This window comes from Salvelinus fontinalis, chromosome 8 (genome assembly GCF_029448725.1).
Source record: "Salvelinus fontinalis isolate EN_2023a chromosome 8, ASM2944872v1, whole genome shotgun sequence".
Taxonomy (NCBI): domain Eukaryota; kingdom Metazoa; phylum Chordata; class Actinopteri; order Salmoniformes; family Salmonidae; genus Salvelinus; species Salvelinus fontinalis.
In genome coordinates this window covers 30,855,002-30,879,743 of record NC_074672.1, presented here as the reverse complement: position 1 = coordinate 30,879,743, position 24,742 = coordinate 30,855,002, and positions in this window count along the sequence as shown.

Below are 24,742 nucleotides of genomic sequence, written 5' to 3'. Positions count from 1 at the left end.
AGCGAGACCCTCCTGTAATAGGTTACTCTAGCGAGACTCTCCTGTAATAGGTTACTCTTGCAAGACCCTCCTGTAATAGGTTACTCTAGCGAGACCCTCCTGTAATAGGTTACTCTAGCGAGACCCTCCTATAATAGGTTACTCGAGCATGACCCTCCTATAGTAGGTTACTCTAGCGAGACCCTCCTGTAATAGGTTACTCTAGCGAGACTCTCCTGTAATAGGTTACTCTAGCGAGACCCTCTATTAGGTTACTCTAGCGAGACCCTCCTATAATAGGTTACTCTAGCGAGACCCTCCTGTAATAGGTTACTCTAGCGAGACCCTCCTGTAATAGGTTACTCTAGCGAGGCCCTCCTGTAATATGTTACTCTAGCGAGACCCTCCTGTAATAGGTTACTCTAGCGAGACCCTCCTGTAATAGGTTACTCTAGCGAGACCCTCCTGTAATAGGTTACTCTAGCGAGACCCTCCTGTAATAGGTTACTCTAGCGAGGCCCTCCTGTAATAGGTTACTCTAGCGAGACCCTCCTATAATAGGTTACTCTAGCGAGACTCTCCTGTAATAGGTTACTCTAGCGAGACCCTCCTGTAATAGGTTACTCTAGCAAGACCCTCCTGTAATAGGTTACTCTAGCGAGACCCTCCTGTAATAGGTTACTCTAGCGAGACTCTCCTGTAATAGGTTACTCTTGCAAGACCCTCCTGTAATAGGTTACTCTAGCGAGACCCTCCTGTAATAGGTTACTCTAGCGAGACCCTCCTGTAATAGGTTACTCTTGCAAGACCCTCCTGTAATAGGTTACTCTAGCGAGACCCTCCTGTAATAGGTTACTCTAGCGAGACCCTCCTATAATAGGTTACTCGAGCATGACCCTCCTATAGTAGGTTACTCTAGCGAGACCCTCCTGTAATAGGTTACTCTAGCGAGACTCTCCTGTAATAGGTTACTCTAGCGAGACCCTCTATTAGGTTACTCTAGCGAGACCCTCCTATAATAGGTTACTCTAGCGAGACCCTCCTAGTTACCTACAGGTCCCATTGAAGGCCAGAAGATGTGGGGGAGGATCCTCTTGTGGGCCACCCGTCATGATTATATCTGAGTGAGCTGCTTGACCTCTGCCATTTTGTGACAATATGAGTCTACCCATCTTAAAATGACGACGGTGTACTGCCCTCCCCTGTCCCCACCCTTCATAACTACAGACTGTCAAGTCCAGTTAGATCAGAGGTCTCACAGGAAAGGAAACAAGAAAAGGTAACTGTCTTCAGACTATTTGAGGCATGGTGTAAAGTGCATTTCCTGTTTGCCTTCCATTTGACATCTGTAGTCTTCAGATTGTGTTGCAGGTGTAAAAGAAAATTAAATCATCAACAGTGTAAAACTTTTATACATTTATAACAACTACATTGCCTAAAAACCCGCAACTCCCTGCTCCAGCAATCATAAAACTATGAATTCTATGTTGCCTATCGACTTCTAACTACAGAACTCAATGGCTTCAACCACAACCATCCAATCCAATAGGTTACTCTAGCGAGACCCTCCTGTAATAGGTTACTCTAGCGAGACCCTCCTATAATAGGTTACTCGAGCATGACCCTCCTATAGTAGGTTACTCTAGCGAGACCCTCCTGTAATAGGTTACTCTAGCAAGACCCTCCTGTAATAGGTTACTCTAGCGAGACCCTCCTGTAATAGGTTACTCTAGCGAGACTCTCCTGTAATAGGTTACTCTTGCAAGACCCTCCTGTAATAGGTTACTCTAGCGAGACCCTCCTGTAATAGGTTACTCTAGCGAGACCCTCCTATAATAGGTTACTCGAGCATGACCCTCCTATAGTAGGTTACTCTAGCGAGACCCTCCTGTAATAGGTTACTCTAGCGAGACTCTCCTGTAATAGGTTACTCTAGCGAGACCCTCTATTAGGTTACTCTAGCGAGACCCTCCTATAATAGGTTACTCTAGCGAGACCCTCCTGTAATAGGTTACTCTAGCGAGACCCTCCTGTAATAGGTTACTCTAGCGAGGCCCTCCTGTAATATGTTACTCTAGCGAGACCCTCCTGTAATAGGTTACTCTAGCGAGACCCTCCTGTAATAGGTTACTCTAGCGAGACCCTCCTGTAATAGGTTACTCTAGCGAGACCCTCCTGTAATAGGTTACTCTAGCGAGGCCCTCCTGTAATAGGTTACTCTAGCGAGACCCTCCTATAATAGGTTACTCTAGCGAGACCCTCCTATAATAGGTTACTCTAGCGAGACCCTCCTGTAATTGGTTACTCTAGCGAGACCCTCCTGTAATAGGTTACTCTAGCGAGACCCTCCTGTAATAGGTTACTCTAGCGAGATCCTCCTGTAATAGGTTACTCTAGCGAGACCCTCTTGTAATAGGTTACTCTAGCGAGACCCTCTTGTAATAGGTTACTCTAGCGAGACCCTCTTGTAATAGGTTACTCTAGCGAGACCCTCCTGTAATAGGTTACTCTAGCGAGACCCTCCTGTAATAGGTTACTCTAGCGAGACCCTCTTGTAATAGCTTACTCTAGCGAGACCCTCCTGAAATAGGTTACTCTAGCGAGACCCTCCTGTAATAGGTTACTCTAGCGAGAACCTCCTGAATTAGGTTACTCTAGCGAGACCCTCCTATAATAGGTTACTCTAGCGAGACCCTCCTGTAATAGGTTACTCTAGCGAGACCCTCCTATAATAGGTTACTCTAGCGAGACCCTCCTATAATAGGTTACTCTAGCGAGACCCTCCTGTAATAGGTTACTCTAGCGAGACCCTCCTATAATAGCTTACTCTAGCGAGACCCTCCTGTAATAGGTTACTCTAGCGAGACCCTCCTATAATAGGTTACTCTTGCAAGACCCTCCTGTAATAGGTTACTCTAGCGAGACCCTCCTGTAATAGGTTACTCTAGCGAGACCCTCCTATAATAGGTTACTCTAGCGAGACCCTCCTGTAATAGGTTACTCTAGCGAGACCCTCCTGTAATAGGTTACTCTAGCGAGACCCTCCTATAATAGGTTACTCGAGCATGACCCTCCTATAGTAGGTTACTCTAGCGAGACCCTCCTGTAATAGGTTACTCTAGCAAGACCCTCCTGTAATAGGTTACTCTAGCGAGACCCTCCTGTAATAGGTTACTCTAGCGAGACTCTCCTGTAATAGGTTACTCTTGCAAGACCCTCCTGTAATAGGTTACTCTAGCGAGACCCTCCTGTAATAGGTTACTCTAGCGAGACCCTCCTGTAATAGGTTACTCTTGCAAGACCCTCCTGTAATAGGTTACTCTAGCGAGACCCTCCTGTAATAGGTTACTCTAGCGAGACCCTCCTATAATAGGTTACTCGAGCATGACCCTCCTATAGTAGGTTACTCTAGCGAGACCCTCCTGTAATAGGTTACTCTAGCGAGACTCTCCTGTAATAGGTTACTCTAGCGAGACCCTCTATTAGGTTACTCTAGCGAGACCCTCCTATAATAGGTTACTCTAGCGAGACCCTCCTAGTTACCTACAGGTCCCATTGAAGGCCAGAAGATGTGGGGGAGGATCCTCTTGTGGGCCACCCGTCATGATTATATCTGAGTGAGCTGCTTGACCTCTGCCATTTTGTGACAATATGAGTCTACCCATCTTAAAATGACGACGGTGTACTGCCCTCCCCTGTCCCCACCCTTCATAACTACAGACTGTCAAGTCCAGTTAGATCAGAGGTCTCACAGGAAAGGAAACAAGAAAAGGTAACTGTCTTCAGACTATTTGAGGCATGGTGTAAAGTGCATTTCCTGTTTGCCTTCCATTTGACATCTGTAGTCTTCAGATTGTGTTGCAGGTGTAAAAGAAAATTAAATCATCAACAGTGTAAAACTTTTATACATTTATAACAACTACATTGCCTAAAAACCCGCAACTCCCTGCTCCAGCAATCATAAAACTATGAATTCTATGTTGCCTATCGACTTCTAACTACAGAACTCAATGGCTTCAACCACAACCATCCAATCCAATAGGTTACTCTAGCGAGACCCTCCTGTAATAGGTTACTCTAGCGAGACCCTCCTATAATAGGTTACTCGAGCATGACCCTCCTATAGTAGGTTACTCTAGCGAGACCCTCCTGTAATAGGTTACTCTAGCAAGACCCTCCTGTAATAGGTTACTCTAGCGAGACCCTCCTGTAATAGGTTACTCTAGCGAGACTCTCCTGTAATAGGTTACTCTTGCAAGACCCTCCTGTAATAGGTTACTCTAGCGAGACCCTCCTGTAATAGGTTACTCTAGCGAGACCCTCCTATAATAGGTTACTCGAGCATGACCCTCCTATAGTAGGTTACTCTAGCGAGACCCTCCTGTAATAGGTTACTCTAGCGAGACTCTCCTGTAATAGGTTACTCTAGCGAGACCCTCTATTAGGTTACTCTAGCGAGACCCTCCTATAATAGGTTACTCTAGCGAGACCCTCCTGTAATAGGTTACTCTAGCGAGACCCTCCTGTAATAGGTTACTCTAGCGAGGCCCTCCTGTAATATGTTACTCTAGCGAGACCCTCCTGTAATAGGTTACTCTAGCGAGACCCTCCTGTAATAGGTTACTCTAGCGAGACCCTCCTGTAATAGGTTACTCTAGCGAGACCCTCCTGTAATAGGTTACTCTAGCGAGGCCCTCCTGTAATAGGTTACTCTAGCGAGACCCTCCTATAATAGGTTACTCTAGCGAGACCCTCCTATAATAGGTTACTCTAGCGAGACCCTCCTGTAATTGGTTACTCTAGCGAGACCCTCCTGTAATAGGTTACTCTAGCGAGACCCTCCTGTAATAGGTTACTCTAGCGAGATCCTCCTGTAATAGGTTACTCTAGCGAGACCCTCTTGTAATAGGTTACTCTAGCGAGACCCTCTTGTAATAGGTTACTCTAGCGAGACCCTCTTGTAATAGGTTACTCTAGCGAGACCCTCCTGTAATAGGTTACTCTAGCGAGACCCTCCTGTAATAGGTTACTCTAGCGAGACCCTCTTGTAATAGCTTACTCTAGCGAGACCCTCCTGAAATAGGTTACTCTAGCGAGACCCTCCTGTAATAGGTTACTCTAGCGAGAACCTCCTGAATTAGGTTACTCTAGCGAGACCCTCCTATAATAGGTTACTCTAGCGAGACCCTCCTGTAATAGGTTACTCTAGCGAGACCCTCCTATAATAGGTTACTCTAGCGAGACCCTCCTATAATAGGTTACTCTAGCGAGACCCTCCTGTAATAGGTTACTCTAGCGAGACCCTCCTATAATAGCTTACTCTAGCGAGACCCTCCTGTAATAGGTTACTCTAGCGAGACCCTCCTATAATAGGTTACTCTTGCAAGACCCTCCTGTAATAGGTTACTCTAGCGAGACCCTCCTGTAATAGGTTACTCTAGCGAGGCCCTCCTGTAATAGGTTACTCTAGCGAGACCCTCCTATAATAGGTTACTCTAGCGAGACCCTCCTGTAATAGGTTACTCTAGCAAGACCCTCCTGTAATAGGTTACTCTAGCAAGACCCTCCTGTAATAGGTTACTCTAGCGAGACCCTCCTGTAATAGGTTACTCTAGCGAGACTCTCCTGTAATAGGTTACTCTTGCAAGACCCTCCTGTAATAGGTTACTCTAGCGAGACCCTCCTGTAATAGGTTACTCTAGCGAGACCCTCCTGTAATAGGTTACTCTTGCAAGACCCTCCTGTAATAGGTTACTCTAGCGAGACCCTCCTGTAATAGGTTACTCTAGCGAGACCCTCCTATAATAGGTTACTCGAGCATGACCCTCCTATAGTAGGTTACTCTAGCGAGACCCTCCTGTAATAGGTTACTCTAGCGAGACTCTCCTGTAATAGGTTACTCTAGCGAGACCCTCTATTAGGTTACTCTAGCGAGACCCTCCTATAATAGGTTACTCTAGCGAGACCCTCCTAGTTACCTACAGGTCCCATTGAAGGCCAGAAGATGTGGGGGAGGATCCTCTTGTGGGCCACCCGTCATGATTATATCTGAGTGAGCTGCTTGACCTCTGCCATTTTGTGACAATATGAGTCTACCCATCTTAAAATGACGACGGTGTACTGCCCTCCCCTGTCCCCACCCTTCATAACTACAGACTGTCAAGTCCAGTTAGATCAGAGGTCTCACAGGAAAGGAAACAAGAAAAGGTAACTGTCTTCAGACTATTTGAGGCATGGTGTAAAGTGCATTTCCTGTTTGCCTTCCATTTGACATCTGTAGTCTTCAGATTGTGTTGCAGGTGTAAAAGAAAATTAAATCATCAACAGTGTAAAACTTTTATACATTTATAACAACTACATTGCCTAAAAACCCGCAACTCCCTGCTCCAGCAATCATAAAACTATGAATTCTATGTTGCCTATCGACTTCTAACTACAGAACTCAATGGCTTCAACCACAACCATCCAATCCAATAGGTTACTCTAGCGAGACCCTCCTGTAATAGGTTACTCTAGCGAGACCCTCCTATAATAGGTTACTCGAGCATGACCCTCCTATAGTAGGTTACTCTAGCGAGACCCTCCTGTAATAGGTTACTCTAGCAAGACCCTCCTGTAATAGGTTACTCTAGCGAGACCCTCCTGTAATAGGTTACTCTAGCGAGACTCTCCTGTAATAGGTTACTCTTGCAAGACCCTCCTGTAATAGGTTACTCTAGCGAGACCCTCCTGTAATAGGTTACTCTAGCGAGACCCTCCTATAATAGGTTACTCGAGCATGACCCTCCTATAGTAGGTTACTCTAGCGAGACCCTCCTGTAATAGGTTACTCTAGCGAGACTCTCCTGTAATAGGTTACTCTAGCGAGACCCTCTATTAGGTTACTCTAGCGAGACCCTCCTATAATAGGTTACTCTAGCGAGACCCTCCTGTAATAGGTTACTCTAGCGAGACCCTCCTGTAATAGGTTACTCTAGCGAGGCCCTCCTGTAATATGTTACTCTAGCGAGACCCTCCTGTAATAGGTTACTCTAGCGAGACCCTCCTGTAATAGGTTACTCTAGCGAGACCCTCCTGTAATAGGTTACTCTAGCGAGACCCTCCTGTAATAGGTTACTCTAGCGAGGCCCTCCTGTAATAGGTTACTCTAGCGAGACCCTCCTATAATAGGTTACTCTAGCGAGACCCTCCTATAATAGGTTACTCTAGCGAGACCCTCCTGTAATTGGTTACTCTAGCGAGACCCTCCTGTAATAGGTTACTCTAGCGAGACCCTCCTGTAATAGGTTACTCTAGCGAGATCCTCCTGTAATAGGTTACTCTAGCGAGACCCTCTTGTAATAGGTTACTCTAGCGAGACCCTCTTGTAATAGGTTACTCTAGCGAGACCCTCTTGTAATAGGTTACTCTAGCGAGACCCTCCTGTAATAGGTTACTCTAGCGAGACCCTCCTGTAATAGGTTACTCTAGCGAGACCCTCTTGTAATAGCTTACTCTAGCGAGACCCTCCTGAAATAGGTTACTCTAGCGAGACCCTCCTGTAATAGGTTACTCTAGCGAGAACCTCCTGAATTAGGTTACTCTAGCGAGACCCTCCTATAATAGGTTACTCTAGCGAGACCCTCCTGTAATAGGTTACTCTAGCGAGACCCTCCTATAATAGGTTACTCTAGCGAGACCCTCCTATAATAGGTTACTCTAGCGAGACCCTCCTGTAATAGGTTACTCTAGCGAGACCCTCCTATAATAGCTTACTCTAGCGAGACCCTCCTGTAATAGGTTACTCTAGCGAGACCCTCCTATAATAGGTTACTCTTGCAAGACCCTCCTGTAATAGGTTACTCTAGCGAGACCCTCCTGTAATAGGTTACTCTAGCGAGACCCTCCTATAATAGGTTACTCTAGCGAGACCCTCCTGTAATAGGTTACTCTAGCGAGACCCTCCTGTAATAGGTTACTCTAGCGAGACCCTCCTATAATAGGTTACTCGAGCATGACCCTCCTATAGTAGGTTACTCTAGCGAGACCCTCCTGTAATAGGTTACTCTAGCAAGACCCTCCTGTAATAGGTTACTCTAGCGAGACCCTCCTGTAATAGGTTACTCTAGCGAGACTCTCCTGTAATAGGTTACTCTTGCAAGACCCTCCTGTAATAGGTTACTCTAGCGAGACCCTCCTGTAATAGGTTACTCTAGCGAGACCCTCCTGTAATAGGTTACTCTTGCAAGACCCTCCTGTAATAGGTTACTCTAGCGAGACCCTCCTGTAATAGGTTACTCTAGCGAGACCCTCCTATAATAGGTTACTCGAGCATGACCCTCCTATAGTAGGTTACTCTAGCGAGACCCTCCTGTAATAGGTTACTCTAGCGAGACTCTCCTGTAATAGGTTACTCTAGCGAGACCCTCTATTAGGTTACTCTAGCGAGACCCTCCTATAATAGGTTACTCTAGCGAGACCCTCCTAGTTACCTACAGGTCCCATTGAAGGCCAGAAGATGTGGGGGAGGATCCTCTTGTGGGCCACCCGTCATGATTATATCTGAGTGAGCTGCTTGACCTCTGCCATTTTGTGACAATATGAGTCTACCCATCTTAAAATGACGACGGTGTACTGCCCTCCCCTGTCCCCACCCTTCATAACTACAGACTGTCAAGTCCAGTTAGATCAGAGGTCTCACAGGAAAGGAAACAAGAAAAGGTAACTGTCTTCAGACTATTTGAGGCATGGTGTAAAGTGCATTTCCTGTTTGCCTTCCATTTGACATCTGTAGTCTTCAGATTGTGTTGCAGGTGTAAAAGAAAATTAAATCATCAACAGTGTAAAACTTTTATACATTTATAACAACTACATTGCCTAAAAACCCGCAACTCCCTGCTCCAGCAATCATAAAACTATGAATTCTATGTTGCCTATCGACTTCTAACTACAGAACTCAATGGCTTCAACCACAACCATCCAATCCAATAGGTTACTCTAGCGAGACCCTCCTGTAATAGGTTACTCTAGCGAGACCCTCCTATAATAGGTTACTCGAGCATGACCCTCCTATAGTAGGTTACTCTAGCGAGACCCTCCTGTAATAGGTTACTCTAGCAAGACCCTCCTGTAATAGGTTACTCTAGCGAGACCCTCCTGTAATAGGTTACTCTAGCGAGACTCTCCTGTAATAGGTTACTCTTGCAAGACCCTCCTGTAATAGGTTACTCTAGCGAGACCCTCCTGTAATAGGTTACTCTAGCGAGACCCTCCTATAATAGGTTACTCGAGCATGACCCTCCTATAGTAGGTTACTCTAGCGAGACCCTCCTGTAATAGGTTACTCTAGCGAGACTCTCCTGTAATAGGTTACTCTAGCGAGACCCTCTATTAGGTTACTCTAGCGAGACCCTCCTATAATAGGTTACTCTAGCGAGACCCTCCTGTAATAGGTTACTCTAGCGAGACCCTCCTGTAATAGGTTACTCTAGCGAGGCCCTCCTGTAATATGTTACTCTAGCGAGACCCTCCTGTAATAGGTTACTCTAGCGAGACCCTCCTGTAATAGGTTACTCTAGCGAGACCCTCCTGTAATAGGTTACTCTAGCGAGACCCTCCTGTAATAGGTTACTCTAGCGAGGCCCTCCTGTAATAGGTTACTCTAGCGAGACCCTCCTATAATAGGTTACTCTAGCGAGACTCTCCTGTAATAGGTTACTCTAGCGAGACCCTCCTGTAATAGGTTACTCTAGCAAGACCCTCCTGTAATAGGTTACTCTAGCGAGACCCTCCTGTAATAGGTTACTCTAGCGAGACTCTCCTGTAATAGGTTACTCTTGCAAGACCCTCCTGTAATAGGTTACTCTAGCGAGACCCTCCTGTAATAGGTTACTCTAGCGAGACCCTCCTGTAATAGGTTACTCTTGCAAGACCCTCCTGTAATAGGTTACTCTAGCGAGACCCTCCTGTAATAGGTTACTCTAGCGAGACCCTCCTATAATAGGTTACTCGAGCATGACCCTCCTATAGTAGGTTACTCTAGCGAGACCCTCCTGTAATAGGTTACTCTAGCGAGACTCTCCTGTAATAGGTTACTCTAGCGAGACCCTCTATTAGGTTACTCTAGCGAGACCCTCCTATAATAGGTTACTCTAGCGAGACCCTCCTAGTTACCTACAGGTCCCATTGAAGGCCAGAAGATGTGGGGGAGGATCCTCTTGTGGGCCACCCGTCATGATTATATCTGAGTGAGCTGCTTGACCTCTGCCATTTTGTGACAATATGAGTCTACCCATCTTAAAATGACGACGGTGTACTGCCCTCCCCTGTCCCCACCCTTCATAACTACAGACTGTCAAGTCCAGTTAGATCAGAGGTCTCACAGGAAAGGAAACAAGAAAAGGTAACTGTCTTCAGACTATTTGAGGCATGGTGTAAAGTGCATTTCCTGTTTGCCTTCCATTTGACATCTGTAGTCTTCAGATTGTGTTGCAGGTGTAAAAGAAAATTAAATCATCAACAGTGTAAAACTTTTATACATTTATAACAACTACATTGCCTAAAAACCCGCAACTCCCTGCTCCAGCAATCATAAAACTATGAATTCTATGTTGCCTATCGACTTCTAACTACAGAACTCAATGGCTTCAACCACAACCATCCAATCCAATAGGTTACTCTAGCGAGACCCTCCTGTAATAGGTTACTCTAGCGAGACCCTCCTATAATAGGTTACTCGAGCATGACCCTCCTATAGTAGGTTACTCTAGCGAGACCCTCCTGTAATAGGTTACTCTAGCAAGACCCTCCTGTAATAGGTTACTCTAGCGAGACCCTCCTGTAATAGGTTACTCTAGCGAGACTCTCCTGTAATAGGTTACTCTTGCAAGACCCTCCTGTAATAGGTTACTCTAGCGAGACCCTCCTGTAATAGGTTACTCTAGCGAGACCCTCCTATAATAGGTTACTCGAGCATGACCCTCCTATAGTAGGTTACTCTAGCGAGACCCTCCTGTAATAGGTTACTCTAGCGAGACTCTCCTGTAATAGGTTACTCTTGCAAGACCCTCCTGTAATAGGTTACTCTAGCGAGACCCTCCTGTAATAGGTTACTCTAGCGAGACCCTCCTATAATAGGTTACTCGAGCATGACCCTCCTATAGTAGGTTACTCTAGCGAGACCCTCCTGTAATAGGTTACTCTAGCGAGACTCTCCTGTAATAGGTTACTCTAGCGAGACCCTCTATTAGGTTACTCTAGCGAGACCCTCCTATAATAGGTTACTCTAGCGAGACCCTCCTGTAATAGGTTACTCTAGCGAGACCCTCCTGTAATAGGTTACTCTAGCGAGGCCCTCCTGTAATATGTTACTCTAGCGAGACCCTCCTGTAATAGGTTACTCTAGCGAGACCCTCCTGTAATAGGTTACTCTAGCGAGACCCTCCTGTAATAGGTTACTCTAGCGAGACCCTCCTGTAATAGGTTACTCTAGCGAGGCCCTCCTGTAATAGGTTACTCTAGCGAGACCCTCCTATAATAGGTTACTCTAGCGAGACTCTCCTGTAATAGGTTACTCTAGCGAGACCCTCCTGTAATAGGTTACTCTAGCAAGACCCTCCTGTAATAGGTTACTCTAGCGAGACCCTCCTGTAATAGGTTACTCTAGCGAGACTCTCCTGTAATAGGTTACTCTTGCAAGACCCTCCTGTAATAGGTTACTCTAGCGAGACCCTCCTGTAATAGGTTACTCTAGCGAGACCCTCCTGTAATAGGTTACTCTTGCAAGACCCTCCTGTAATAGGTTACTCTAGCGAGACCCTCCTGTAATAGGTTACTCTAGCGAGACCCTCCTATAATAGGTTACTCGAGCATGACCCTCCTATAGTAGGTTACTCTAGCGAGACCCTCCTGTAATAGGTTACTCTAGCGAGACTCTCCTGTAATAGGTTACTCTAGCGAGACCCTCTATTAGGTTACTCTAGCGAGACCCTCCTATAATAGGTTACTCTAGCGAGACCCTCCTAGTTACCTACAGGTCCCATTGAAGGCCAGAAGATGTGGGGGAGGATCCTCTTGTGGGCCACCCGTCATGATTATATCTGAGTGAGCTGCTTGACCTCTGCCATTTTGTGACAATATGAGTCTACCCATCTTAAAATGACGACGGTGTACTGCCCTCCCCTGTCCCCACCCTTCATAACTACAGACTGTCAAGTCCAGTTAGATCAGAGGTCTCACAGGAAAGGAAACAAGAAAAGGTAACTGTCTTCAGACTATTTGAGGCATGGTGTAAAGTGCATTTCCTGTTTGCCTTCCATTTGACATCTGTAGTCTTCAGATTGTGTTGCAGGTGTAAAAGAAAATTAAATCATCAACAGTGTAAAACTTTTATACATTTATAACAACTACATTGCCTAAAAACCCGCAACTCCCTGCTCCAGCAATCATAAAACTATGAATTCTATGTTGCCTATCGACTTCTAACTACAGAACTCAATGGCTTCAACCACAACCATCCAATCCAATAGGTTACTCTAGCGAGACCCTCCTGTAATAGGTTACTCTAGCGAGACCCTCCTATAATAGGTTACTCGAGCATGACCCTCCTATAGTAGGTTACTCTAGCGAGACCCTCCTGTAATAGGTTACTCTAGCAAGACCCTCCTGTAATAGGTTACTCTAGCGAGACCCTCCTGTAATAGGTTACTCTAGCGAGACTCTCCTGTAATAGGTTACTCTTGCAAGACCCTCCTGTAATAGGTTACTCTAGCGAGACCCTCCTGTAATAGGTTACTCTAGCGAGACCCTCCTATAATAGGTTACTCGAGCATGACCCTCCTATAGTAGGTTACTCTAGCGAGACCCTCCTGTAATAGGTTACTCTAGCGAGACTCTCCTGTAATAGGTTACTCTAGCGAGACCCTCTATTAGGTTACTCTAGCGAGACCCTCCTATAATAGGTTACTCTAGCGAGACCCTCCTGTAATAGGTTACTCTAGCGAGACCCTCCTGTAATAGGTTACTCTAGCGAGGCCCTCCTGTAATATGTTACTCTAGCGAGACCCTCCTGTAATAGGTTACTCTAGCGAGACCCTCCTGTAATAGGTTACTCTAGCGAGACCCTCCTGTAATAGGTTACTCTAGCGAGACCCTCCTGTAATAGGTTACTCTAGCGAGGCCCTCCTGTAATAGGTTACTCTAGCGAGACCCTCCTATAATAGGTTACTCTAGCGAGACCCTCCTGTAATAGGTTACTCTAGCGAGACCCTCCTATAATAGCTTACTCTAGCGAGACCCTCCTGTAATAGGTTACTCTAGCGAGACCCTCCTATAATAGGTTACTCTTGCAAGACCCTCCTGTAATAGGTTACTCTAGCGAGACCCTCCTGTAATAGGTTACTCTAGCGAGACCCTCCTATAATAGGTTACTCTAGCGAGACCCTCCTGTAATAGGTTACTCTAGCGAGACCCTCCTGTAATAGGTTACTCTAGCGAGACCCTCCTATAATAGGTTACTCGAGCATGACCCTCCTATAGTAGGTTACTCTAGCGAGACCCTCCTGTAATAGGTTACTCTAGCAAGACCCTCCTGTAATAGGTTACTCTAGCGAGACCCTCCTGTAATAGGTTACTCTAGCGAGACTCTCCTGTAATAGGTTACTCTTGCAAGACCCTCCTGTAATAGGTTACTCTAGCGAGACCCTCCTGTAATAGGTTACTCTAGCGAGACCCTCCTGTAATAGGTTACTCTTGCAAGACCCTCCTGTAATAGGTTACTCTAGCGAGACCCTCCTGTAATAGGTTACTCTAGCGAGACCCTCCTATAATAGGTTACTCGAGCATGACCCTCCTATAGTAGGTTACTCTAGCGAGACCCTCCTGTAATAGGTTACTCTAGCGAGACTCTCCTGTAATAGGTTACTCTAGCGAGACCCTCTATTAGGTTACTCTAGCGAGACCCTCCTATAATAGGTTACTCTAGCGAGACCCTCCTAGTTACCTACAGGTCCCATTGAAGGCCAGAAGATGTGGGGGAGGATCCTCTTGTGGGCCACCCGTCATGATTATATCTGAGTGAGCTGCTTGACCTCTGCCATTTTGTGACAATATGAGTCTACCCATCTTAAAATGACGACGGTGTACTGCCCTCCCCTGTCCCCACCCTTCATAACTACAGACTGTCAAGTCCAGTTAGATCAGAGGTCTCACAGGAAAGGAAACAAGAAAAGGTAACTGTCTTCAGACTATTTGAGGCATGGTGTAAAGTGCATTTCCTGTTTGCCTTCCATTTGACATCTGTAGTCTTCAGATTGTGTTGCAGGTGTAAAAGAAAATTAAATCATCAACAGTGTAAAACTTTTATACATTTATAACAACTACATTGCCTAAAAACCCGCAACTCCCTGCTCCAGCAATCATAAAACTATGAATTCTATGTTGCCTATCGACTTCTAACTACAGAACTCAATGGCTTCAACCACAACCATCCAATCCAATAGGTTACTCTAGCGAGACCCTCCTGTAATAGGTTACTCTAGCGAGACCCTCCTATAATAGGTTACTCGAGCATGACCCTCCTATAGTAGGTTACTCTAGCGAGACCCTCCTGTAATAGGTTACTCTAGCAAGACCCTCCTGTAATAGGTTACTCTAGCGAGACCCTCCTGTAATAGGTTACTCTAGCGAGACTCTCCTGTAATAGGTTACTCTTGCAAGACCCTCCTGTAATAGGTTACTCTAGCGAGACCCTCCTGTAATAGGTTACTCTAGCGAGACCCTCCTATAATAGGTTACTCGAGCATGACCCTCCTATAGTAGGTTACTCTAGCGAGACCCTCCTGTAATAGGTTACTCTAGCGAGACTCTCCTGTAATAGGTTACTCTAGCGAGACCCTCTATTAGGTTACTCTAGCGAGACCCTCCTATAATAGGTTACTCTAGCGAGACCCTCCTGTAATAGGTTACTCTAGCGAGACCCTCCTGTAATAGGTTACTCTAGCGAGACCCTCCTATAATAGGTTACTCTAGCGAGACTCTCCTGTAATAGGTTACTCTAGCGAGACCCTCCTATAATAGGTTACTCTAGCGAGACCCTCCTGTAATAGGTTACTCTAGCGAGACCCTCCTATAATAGCTTACTCTAGCGAGACCCTCCTGTAATAGGTTACTCTAGCGAGACCCTCCTATAATAGGTTACTCTTGCAAGACCCTCCTGTAATAGGTTACTCTAGCGAGACCCTCCTGTAATAGGTTACTCTAGCGAGACCCTCCTATAATAGGTTACTCTAGCGAGACCCTCCTGTAATAGGTTACTCTAGCGAGACCCTCCTGTAATAGGTTACTCTAGCGAGACCCTCCTATAATAGGTTACTCGAGCATGACCCTCCTATAGTAGGTTACTCTAGCGAGACCCTCCTGTAATAGGTTACTCTAGCAAGACCCTCCTGTAATAGGTTACTCTAGCGAGACCCTCCTGTAATAGGTTACTCTAGCAAGACCCTCCTGTAATAGGTTACTCTAGCAAGACCCTCCTGTAATAGGTTACTCTAGCGAGACCCTCCTGTAATAGGTTACTCTAGCGAGACTCTCCTGTAATAGGTTACTCTTGCAAGACCCTCCTGTAATAGGTTACTCTAGCGAGACCCTCCTGTAATAGGTTACTCTAGCGAGACCCTCCTGTAATAGGTTACTCTTGCAAGACCCTCCTGTAATAGGTTACTCTAGCGAGACCCTCCTGTAATAGGTTACTCTAGCGAGACCCTCCTATAATAGGTTACTCGAGCATGACCCTCCTATAGTAGGTTACTCTAGCGAGACCCTCCTGTAATAGGTTACTCTAGCGAGACTCTCCTGTAATAGGTTACTCTAGCGAGACCCTCTATTAGGTTACTCTAGCGAGACCCTCCTATAATAGGTTACTCTAGCGAGACCCTCCTAGTTACCTACAGGTCCCATTGAAGGCCAGAAGATGTGGGGGAGGATCCTCTTGTGGGCCACCCGTCATGATTATATCTGAGTGAGCTGCTTGACCTCTGCCATTTTGTGACAATATGAGTCTACCCATCTTAAAATGACGACGGTGTACTGCCCTCCCCTGTCCCCACCCTTCATAACTACAGACTGTCAAGTCCAGTTAGATCAGAGGTCTCACAGGAAAGGAAACAAGAAAAGGTAACTGTCTTCAGACTATTTGAGGCATGGTGTAAAGTGCATTTCCTGTTTGCCTTCCATTTGACATCTGTAGTCTTCAGATTGTGTTGCAGGTGTAAAAGAAAATTAAATCATCAACAGTGTAAAACTTTTATACATTTATAACAACTACATTGCCTAAAAACCCGCAACTCCCTGCTCCAGCAATCATAAAACTATGAATTCTATGTTGCCTATCGACTTCTAACTACAGAACTCAATGGCTTCAACCACAACCATCCAATCCAATAGGTTACTCTAGCGAGACCCTCCTGTAATAGGTTACTCTAGCGAGACCCTCCTATAATAGGTTACTCGAGCATGACCCTCCTATAGTAGGTTACTCTAGCGAGACCCTCCTGTAATAGGTTACTCTAGCAAGACCCTCCTGTAATAGGTTACTCTAGCGAGACCCTCCTGTAATAGGTTACTCTAGCGAGACTCTCCTGTAATAGGTTACTCTTGCAAGACCCTCCTGTAATAGGTTACTCTAGCGAGACCCTCCTGTAATAGGTTACTCTAGCGAGACCCTCCTATAATAGGTTACTCGAGCATGACCCTCCTATAGTAGGTTACTCTAGCGAGACCCTCCTGTAATAGGTTACTCTAGCGAGACTCTCCTGTAATAGGTTACTCTAGCGAGACCCTCTATTAGGTTACTCTAGCGAGACCCTCCTATAATAGGTTACTCTAGCGAGACCCTCCTGTAATAGGTTACTCTAGCGAGACCCTCCTGTAATAGGTTACTCTAGCGAGACCCTCCTGTAATAGGTTACTCTAGCAAGACCCTCCTGTAATAGGTTACTCTAGCGAGACCCTCCTGTAATAGGTTACTCTAGCAAGACCCTCCTGTAATAGGTTACTCTAGCAAGACCCTCCTGTAATAGGTTACTCTAGCGAGACCCTCCTGTAATAGGTTACTCTAGCGAGACTCTCCTGTAATAGGTTACTCTTGCAAGACCCTCCTGTAATAGGTTACTCTAGCGAGACCCTCCTGTAATAGGTTACTCTAGCGAGACCCTCCTGTAATAGGTTACTCTTGCAAGACCCTCCTGTAATAGGTTACTCTAGCGAGACCCTCCTGTAATAGGTTACTCTAGCGAGACCCTCCTATAATAGGTTACTCGAGCATGACCCTCCTATAGTAGGTTACTCTAGCGAGACCCTCCTGTAATAGGTTACTCTAGCGAGACTCTCCTGTAATAGGTTACTCTAGCGAGACCCTCTATTAGGTTACTCTAGCGAGACCCTCCTATAATAGGTTACTCTAGCGAGACCCTCCTAGTTACCTACAGGTCCCATTGAAGGCCAGAAGATGTGGGGGAGGATCCTCTTGTGGGCCACCCGTCATGATTATATCTGAGTGAGCTGCTTGACCTCTGCCATTTTGTGACAATATGAGTCTACCCATCTTAAAATGACGACGGTGTACTGCCCTCCCCTGTCCCCACCCTTCATAACTACAGACTGTCAAGTCCAGTTAGATCAGAGGTCTCACAGGAAAGGAAACAAGAAAAGGTAACTGTCTTCAGACTATTTGAGGCATGGTGTAAAGTGCATTTCCTGTTTGCCTTCCATTTGACATCTGTAGTCTTCAGATTGTGTTGCAGGTGTAAAAGAAAATTAAATCATCAACAGTGTAAAACTTTTATACATTTATAACAACTACATTGCCTAAAAACCCGCAACTCCCTGCTCCAGCAATCATAAAACTATGAATTCTATGTTGCCTATCGACTTCTAACTACAGAACTCAATGGCTTCAACCACAACCATCCAATCCAATAGGTTACTCTAGCGAGACCCTCCTGTAATAGGTTACTCTAGCGAGACCCTCCTATAATAGGTTACTCGAGCATGACCCTCCTATAGTAGGTTACTCTAGCGAGACCCTCCTGTAATAGGTTACTCTAGCAAGACCCTCCTGTAATAGGTTACTCTAGCGAGACCCTCCTGTAATAGGTTACTCTAGCGAGACTCTCCTGTAATAGGTTACTCTTGCAAGACCCTCCTGTAATAGGTTACTCTAGCGAGACCCTCCTGTAATAGGTTACTCTAGCGAGACCCTCCTGTAATAGGTTACTCTTGCAAGACCCTCCTGTAATAGGTTACTCTAGCGAGACCCTCCTGTAATAGGTTACTCTAGCGAGACCCTCCTATAATAGGTTACTCGAGCATGACCCTCCTATAGTAGGTTACTCTAGCGAGACCCTCCTGTAATAGGTTACTCTAGCGAGACTCTCCTGTAATAGGTTACTCTAGCGAGACCCTCTATTAGGTTACTCTAGCGAGACCCTCCTATAATAGGTTACTCTAGCGAGACCCTCCTAGTTACCTACAGGTCCCATTGAAGGCCAGAAGATGTGGGGGAGGATCCTCTTGTGGGCCACCCGTCATGATTATATCTGAGTGAGCTGCTTGACCTCTGCCATTTTGTGACAATATGAGTCTACCCATCTTAAAATGACGACGGTGTACTGCCCTCCCCTGTCCCCACCCTTCATAACTACAGACTGTCAAGTCCAGTTAGATCAGAGGTCTCACAGGAAAGGAAACAAGAAAAGGTAACTGTCTTCAGACTATTTGAGGCATGGTGTAAAGTGCATTTCCTGTTTGCCTTCCATTTGACATCTGTAGTCTTCAGATTGTGTTGCAGGTGTAAAAGAAAATTAAATCATCAACAGTGTAAAACTTTTATACATTTATAACAACTACATTGCCTAAAAACCCGCAACTCCCTGCTCCAGCAATCATAAAACTATGAATTCTATGTTGCCTATCGACTTCTAACTACAGAACTCAATGGCTTCAACCACAACCATCCAATCCAATAGGTTACTCTAGCGAGACCCTCCTGTAATAGGTTACTCTAGCGAGACCCTCCTATAATAGGTTACTCGAGCATGACCCTCCTATAGTAGGTTACTCTAGCGAGACCCTCCTGTAATAGGTTACTCTAGCAAGACCCTCCTGTAATAGGTTACTCTAGCGAGACCCTCCTGTAATAGGTTACTCTAGCGAGACTCTCCTGTAATAGGTTACTCTTGCAAGACCCTCCTGTAATAGGTTACTCTAGCGAGACCCTCCTGTAATAGGTTACTCTAGCGAGACCCTCCTGTAATAGGTTACTCTTGCAAGACCCTCCTGTAATAGGTTACTCTAGCGAGACCCTCCTGTAATAGGTTACTCTAGCGAGACCCTCCTATAATAGGTTACTCGAGCATGACCCTCCTATAGTAGGTTACTCTAGCGAGACCCTCCTGTAATAGGTTACTCTAGCGAGACTCTCCTGTAATAGGTTACTCTAGCGAGACCCTCTATTAGGTTACTCTAGCGAGACCCTCCTATAATAGGTTACTCTAGCGAGACCCTCCTAGTTACCTACAGGTCCCATTGAAGGCCAGAAGATGTGGGGGAGGATCCTCTTGTGGGCCACCCGTCATGATTATATCTGAGTGAGCTGCTTGACCTCTGCCATTTTGTGACAATATGAGTCTACCCATCTTAAAATGACGACGGTGTACTGCCCTCCCCTGTCCCCACCCTTCATAACTACAGACTGTCAAGTCCAGTTAGATCAGAGGTCTCACAGGAAAGGAAACAAGAAAAGGTAACTGTCTTCAGACTATTTGAGGCATGGTGTAAAGTGCATTTCCTGTTTGCCTTCCATTTGACATCTGTAGTCTTCAGATTGTGTTGCAGGTGTAAAAGAAAATTAAATCATCAACAGTGTAAAACTTTTATACATTTATAACAACTACATTGCCTAAAAACCCGCAACTCCCTGCTCCAGCAATCATAAAACTATGAATTCTATGTTGCCTATCGACTTCTAACTACAGAACTCAATGGCTTCAACCACAACCATCCAATCCAATAGGTTACTCTAGCGAGACCCTCCTGTAATAGGTTACTCTAGCGAGACCCTCCTATAATAGGTTACTCGAGCATGACCCTCCTATAGTAGGTTACTCTAGCGAGACCCTCCTGTAATAGGTTACTCTAGCAAGACCCTCCTGTAATAGGTTACTCTAGCGAGACCCTCCTGTAATAGGTTACTCTAGCGAGACTCTCCTGTAATAGGTTACTCTTGCAAGACCCTCCTGTAATAGGTTACTCTAGCGAGACCCTCCTGTAATAGGTTACTCTAGCGAGACCCTCCTATAATAGGTTACTCGAGCATGACCCTCCTATAGTAGGTTACTCTAGCGAGACCCTCCTGTAATAGGTTACTCTAGCGAGACTCTCCTGTAATAGGTTACTCTAGCGAGACCCTCTATTAGGTTACTCTAGCGAGACCCTCCTATAATAGGTTACTCTAGCGAGACCCTCCTGTAATAGGTTACTCTAGCGAGACCCTCCTGTAATAGGTTACTCTAGCGAGGCCCTCCTGTAATATGTTACTCTAGCGAGACCCTCCTGTAATAGGTTACTCTAGCGAGACCCTCCTGTAATAGGTTACTCTAGCGAGACCCTCCTGTAATAGGTTACTCTAGCGAGACCCTCCTGTAATAGGTTACTCTAGCGAGGCCCTCCTGTAATAGGTTACTCTAGCGAGACCCTCCTATAATAGGTTACTCTAGCGAGACCCTCCTATAATAGGTTACTCTAGCGAGACCCTCCTGTAATTGGTTACTCTAGCGAGACCCTCCTGTAATAGGTTACTCTAGCGAGACCCTCCTGTAATAGGTTACTCTAGCGAGATCCTCCTGTAATAGGTTACTCTAGCGAGATCCTCCTGTAATAGGTTACTCTAGCGAGATCCTCCTGTAATAGGTTACTCTAGCGAGATCCTCCTGTAATAGGTTACTCTAGCGAGATCCTCCTGTAATAGGTTACTCTAGCGAGACCCTCTTGTAATAGGTTACTCTAGCGAGACCCTCTTGTAATAGGTTACTCTAGCGAGACCCTCTTGTAATAGGTTACTCTAGCGAGACCCTCCTGTAATAGGTTACTCTAGCGAGACCCTCCTGTAATAGGTTACTCTAGCGAGACCCTCTTGTAATAGCTTACTCTAGCGAGACCCTCCTGAAATAGGTTACTCTAGCGAGACCCTCCTGTAATAGGTTACTCTAGCGAGAACCTCCTGAATTAGGTTACTCTAGCGAGACCCTCCTATAATAGGTTACTCTAGCGAGACCCTCCTGTAATAGGTTACTCTAGCGAGACCCTCCTATAATAGGTTACTCTAGCGAGACCCTCCTATAATAGGTTACTCTAGCGAGACCCTCCTGTAATAGGTTACTCTAGCGAGACCCTCCTATAATAGCTTACTCTAGCGAGACCCTCCTGTAATAGGTTACTCTAGCGAGACCCTCCTATAATAGGTTACTCTTGCAAGACCCTCCTGTAATAGGTTACTCTAGCGAGACCCTCCTGTAATAGGTTACTCTAGCGAGACCCTCCTATAATAGGTTACTCTAGCGAGACCCTCCTGTAATAGGTTACTCTAGCGAGACCCTCCTGTAATAGGTTACTCTAGCGAGACCCTCCTATAATAGGTTACTCGAGCATGACCCTCCTATAGTAGGTTACTCTAGCGAGACCCTCCTGTAATAGGTTACTCTAGCAAGACCCTCCTGTAATAGGTTACTCTAGCGAGACCCTCCTGTAATAGGTTACTCTAGCGAGACTCTCCTGTAATAGGTTACTCTTGCAAGACCCTCCTGTAATAGGTTACTCTAGCGAGACCCTCCTGTAATAGGTTACTCTAGCGAGACCCTCCTGTAATAGGTTACTCTTGCAAGACCCTCCTGTAATAGGTTACTCTAGCGAGACCCTCCTGTAATAGGTTACTCTAGCGAGACCCTCCTATAATAGGTTACTCGAGCATGACCCTCCTATAGTAGGTTACTCTAGCGAGACCCTCCTGTAATAGGTTACTCTAGCGAGACTCTCCTGTAATAGGTTACTCTAGCGAGACCCTCTATTAGGTTACTCTAGCGAGACCCTCCTATAATAGGTTACTCTAGCGAGACCCTCCTAGTTACCTACAGGTCCCATTGAAGGCCAGAAGATGTGGGGGAGGATCCTCTTGTGGGCCACCCGTCATGATTATATCTGAGTGAGCTGCTTGACCTCTGCCATTTTGTGACAATATGAGTCTACCCATCTTAAAATGACGACGGTGTACTGCCCTCCCCTGTCCCCACCCTTCATAACTACAGACTGTCAAGTCCAGTTAGATCAGAGGTCTCACAGGAAAGGAAACAAGAAAAGGTAACTGTCTTCAGACTATTTGAGGCATGGTGTAAAGTGCATTTCCTGTTTGCCTTCCATTTGACATCTGTAGTCTTCAGATTGTGTTGCAGGTGTAAAAGAAAATTAAATCATCAACAGTGTAAAACTTTTATACATTTATAACAACTACATTGCCTAAAAACCCGCAACTCCCTGCTCCAGCAATCATAAAACTATGAATTCTATGTTGCCTATCGACTTCTAACTACAGAACTCAATGGCTTCAACCACAACCATCCAATCCAATAGGTTACTCTAGCGAGACCCTCCTGTAATAGGTTACTCTAGCGAGACCCTCCTATAATAGGTTACTCGAGCATGACCCTCCTATAGTAGGTTACTCTAGCGAGACCCTCCTGTAATAGGTTACTCTAGCAAGACCCTCCTGTAATAGGTTACTCTAGCGAGACCCTCCTGTAATAGGTTACTCTAGCGAGACTCTCCTGTAATAGGTTACTCTTGCAAGACCCTCCTGTAATAGGTTACTCTAGCGAGACCCTCCTGTAATAGGTTACTCTAGCGAGACCCTCCTGTAATAGGTTACTCTTGCAAGACCCTCCTGTAATAGGTTACTCTAGCGAGACCCTCCTGTAATAGGTTACTCTAGCGAGACCCTCCTATAATAGGTTACTCGAGCATGACCCTCCTATAGTAGGTTACTCTAGCGAGACCCTCCTGTAATAGGTTACTCTAGCGAGACTCTCCTGTAATAGGTTACTCTAGCGAGACCCTCTATTAGGTTACTCTAGCGAGACCCTCCTATAATAGGTTACTCTAGCGAGACCCTCCTAGTTACCTACAGGTCCCATTGAAGGCCAGAAGATGTGGGGGAGGATCCTCTTGTGGGCCACCCGTCATGATTATATCTGAGTGAGCTGCTTGACCTCTGCCATTTTGTGACAATATGAGTCTACCCATCTTAAAATGACGACGGTGTACTGCCCTCCCCTGTCCCCACCCTTCATAACTACAGACTGTCAAGTCCAGTTAGATCAGAGGTCTCACAGGAAAGGAAACAAGAAAAGGTAACTGTCTTCAGACTATTTGAGGCATGGTGTAAAGTGCATTTCCTGTTTGCCTTCCATTTGACATCTGTAGTCTTCAGATTGTGTTGCAGGTGTAAAAGAAAATTAAATCATCAACAGTGTAAAACTTTTATACATTTATAACAACTACATTGCCTAAAAACCCGCAACTCCCTGCTCCAGCAATCATAAAACTATGAATTCTATGTTGCCTATCGACTTCTAACTACAGAACTCAATGGCTTCAACCACAACCATCCAATCCAATAGGTTACTCTAGCGAGACCCTCCTGTAATAGGTTACTCTAGCGAGACCCTCCTATAATAGGTTACTCGAGCATGACCCTCCTATAGTAGGTTACTCTAGCGAGACCCTCCTGTAATAGGTTACTCTAGCAAGACCCTCCTGTAATAGGTTACTCTAGCGAGACCCTCCTGTAATAGGTTACTCTAGCGAGACTCTCCTGTAATAGGTTACTCTTGCAAGACCCTCCTGTAATAGGTTACTCTAGCGAGACCCTCCTGTAATAGGTTACTCTAGCGAGACCCTCCTATAATAGGTTACTCGAGCATGACCCTCCTATAGTAGGTTACTCTAGCGAGACCCTCCTGTAATAGGTTACTCTAGCGAGACTCTCCTGTAATAGGTTACTCTAGCGAGACCCTCTATTAGGTTACTCTAGCGAGACCCTCCTATAATAGGTTACTCTAGCGAGACCCTCCTGTAATAGGTTACTCTAGCGAGACCCTCCTGTAATAGGTTACTCTAGCGAGGCCCTCCTGTAATATGTTACTCTAGCGAGACCCTCCTGTAATAGGTTACTCTAGCGAGACCCTCCTGTAATAGGTTACTCTAGCGAGACCCTCCTGTAATAGGTTACTCTAGCGAGACCCTCCTGTAATAGGTTACTCTAGCGAGGCCCTCCTGTAATAGGTTACTCTAGCGAGACCCTCCTATAATAGGTTACTCTAGCGAGACCCTCCTATAATAGGTTACTCTAGCGAGACCCTCCTGTAATTGGTTACTCTAGCGAGACCCTCCTGTAATAGGTTACTCTAGCGAGACCCTCCTGTAATAGGTTACTCTAGCGAGATCCTCCTGTAATAGGTTACTCTAGCGAGATCCTCCTGTAATAGGTTACTCTAGCGAGATCCTCCTGTAATAGGTTACTCTAGCGAGATCCTCCTGTAATAGGTTACTCTAGCGAGATCCTCCTGTAATAGGTTACTCTAGCGAGACCCTCTTGTAATAGGTTACTCTAGCGAGACCCTCTTGTAATAGGTTACTCTAGCGAGACCCTCTTGTAATAGGTTACTCTAGCGAGACCCTC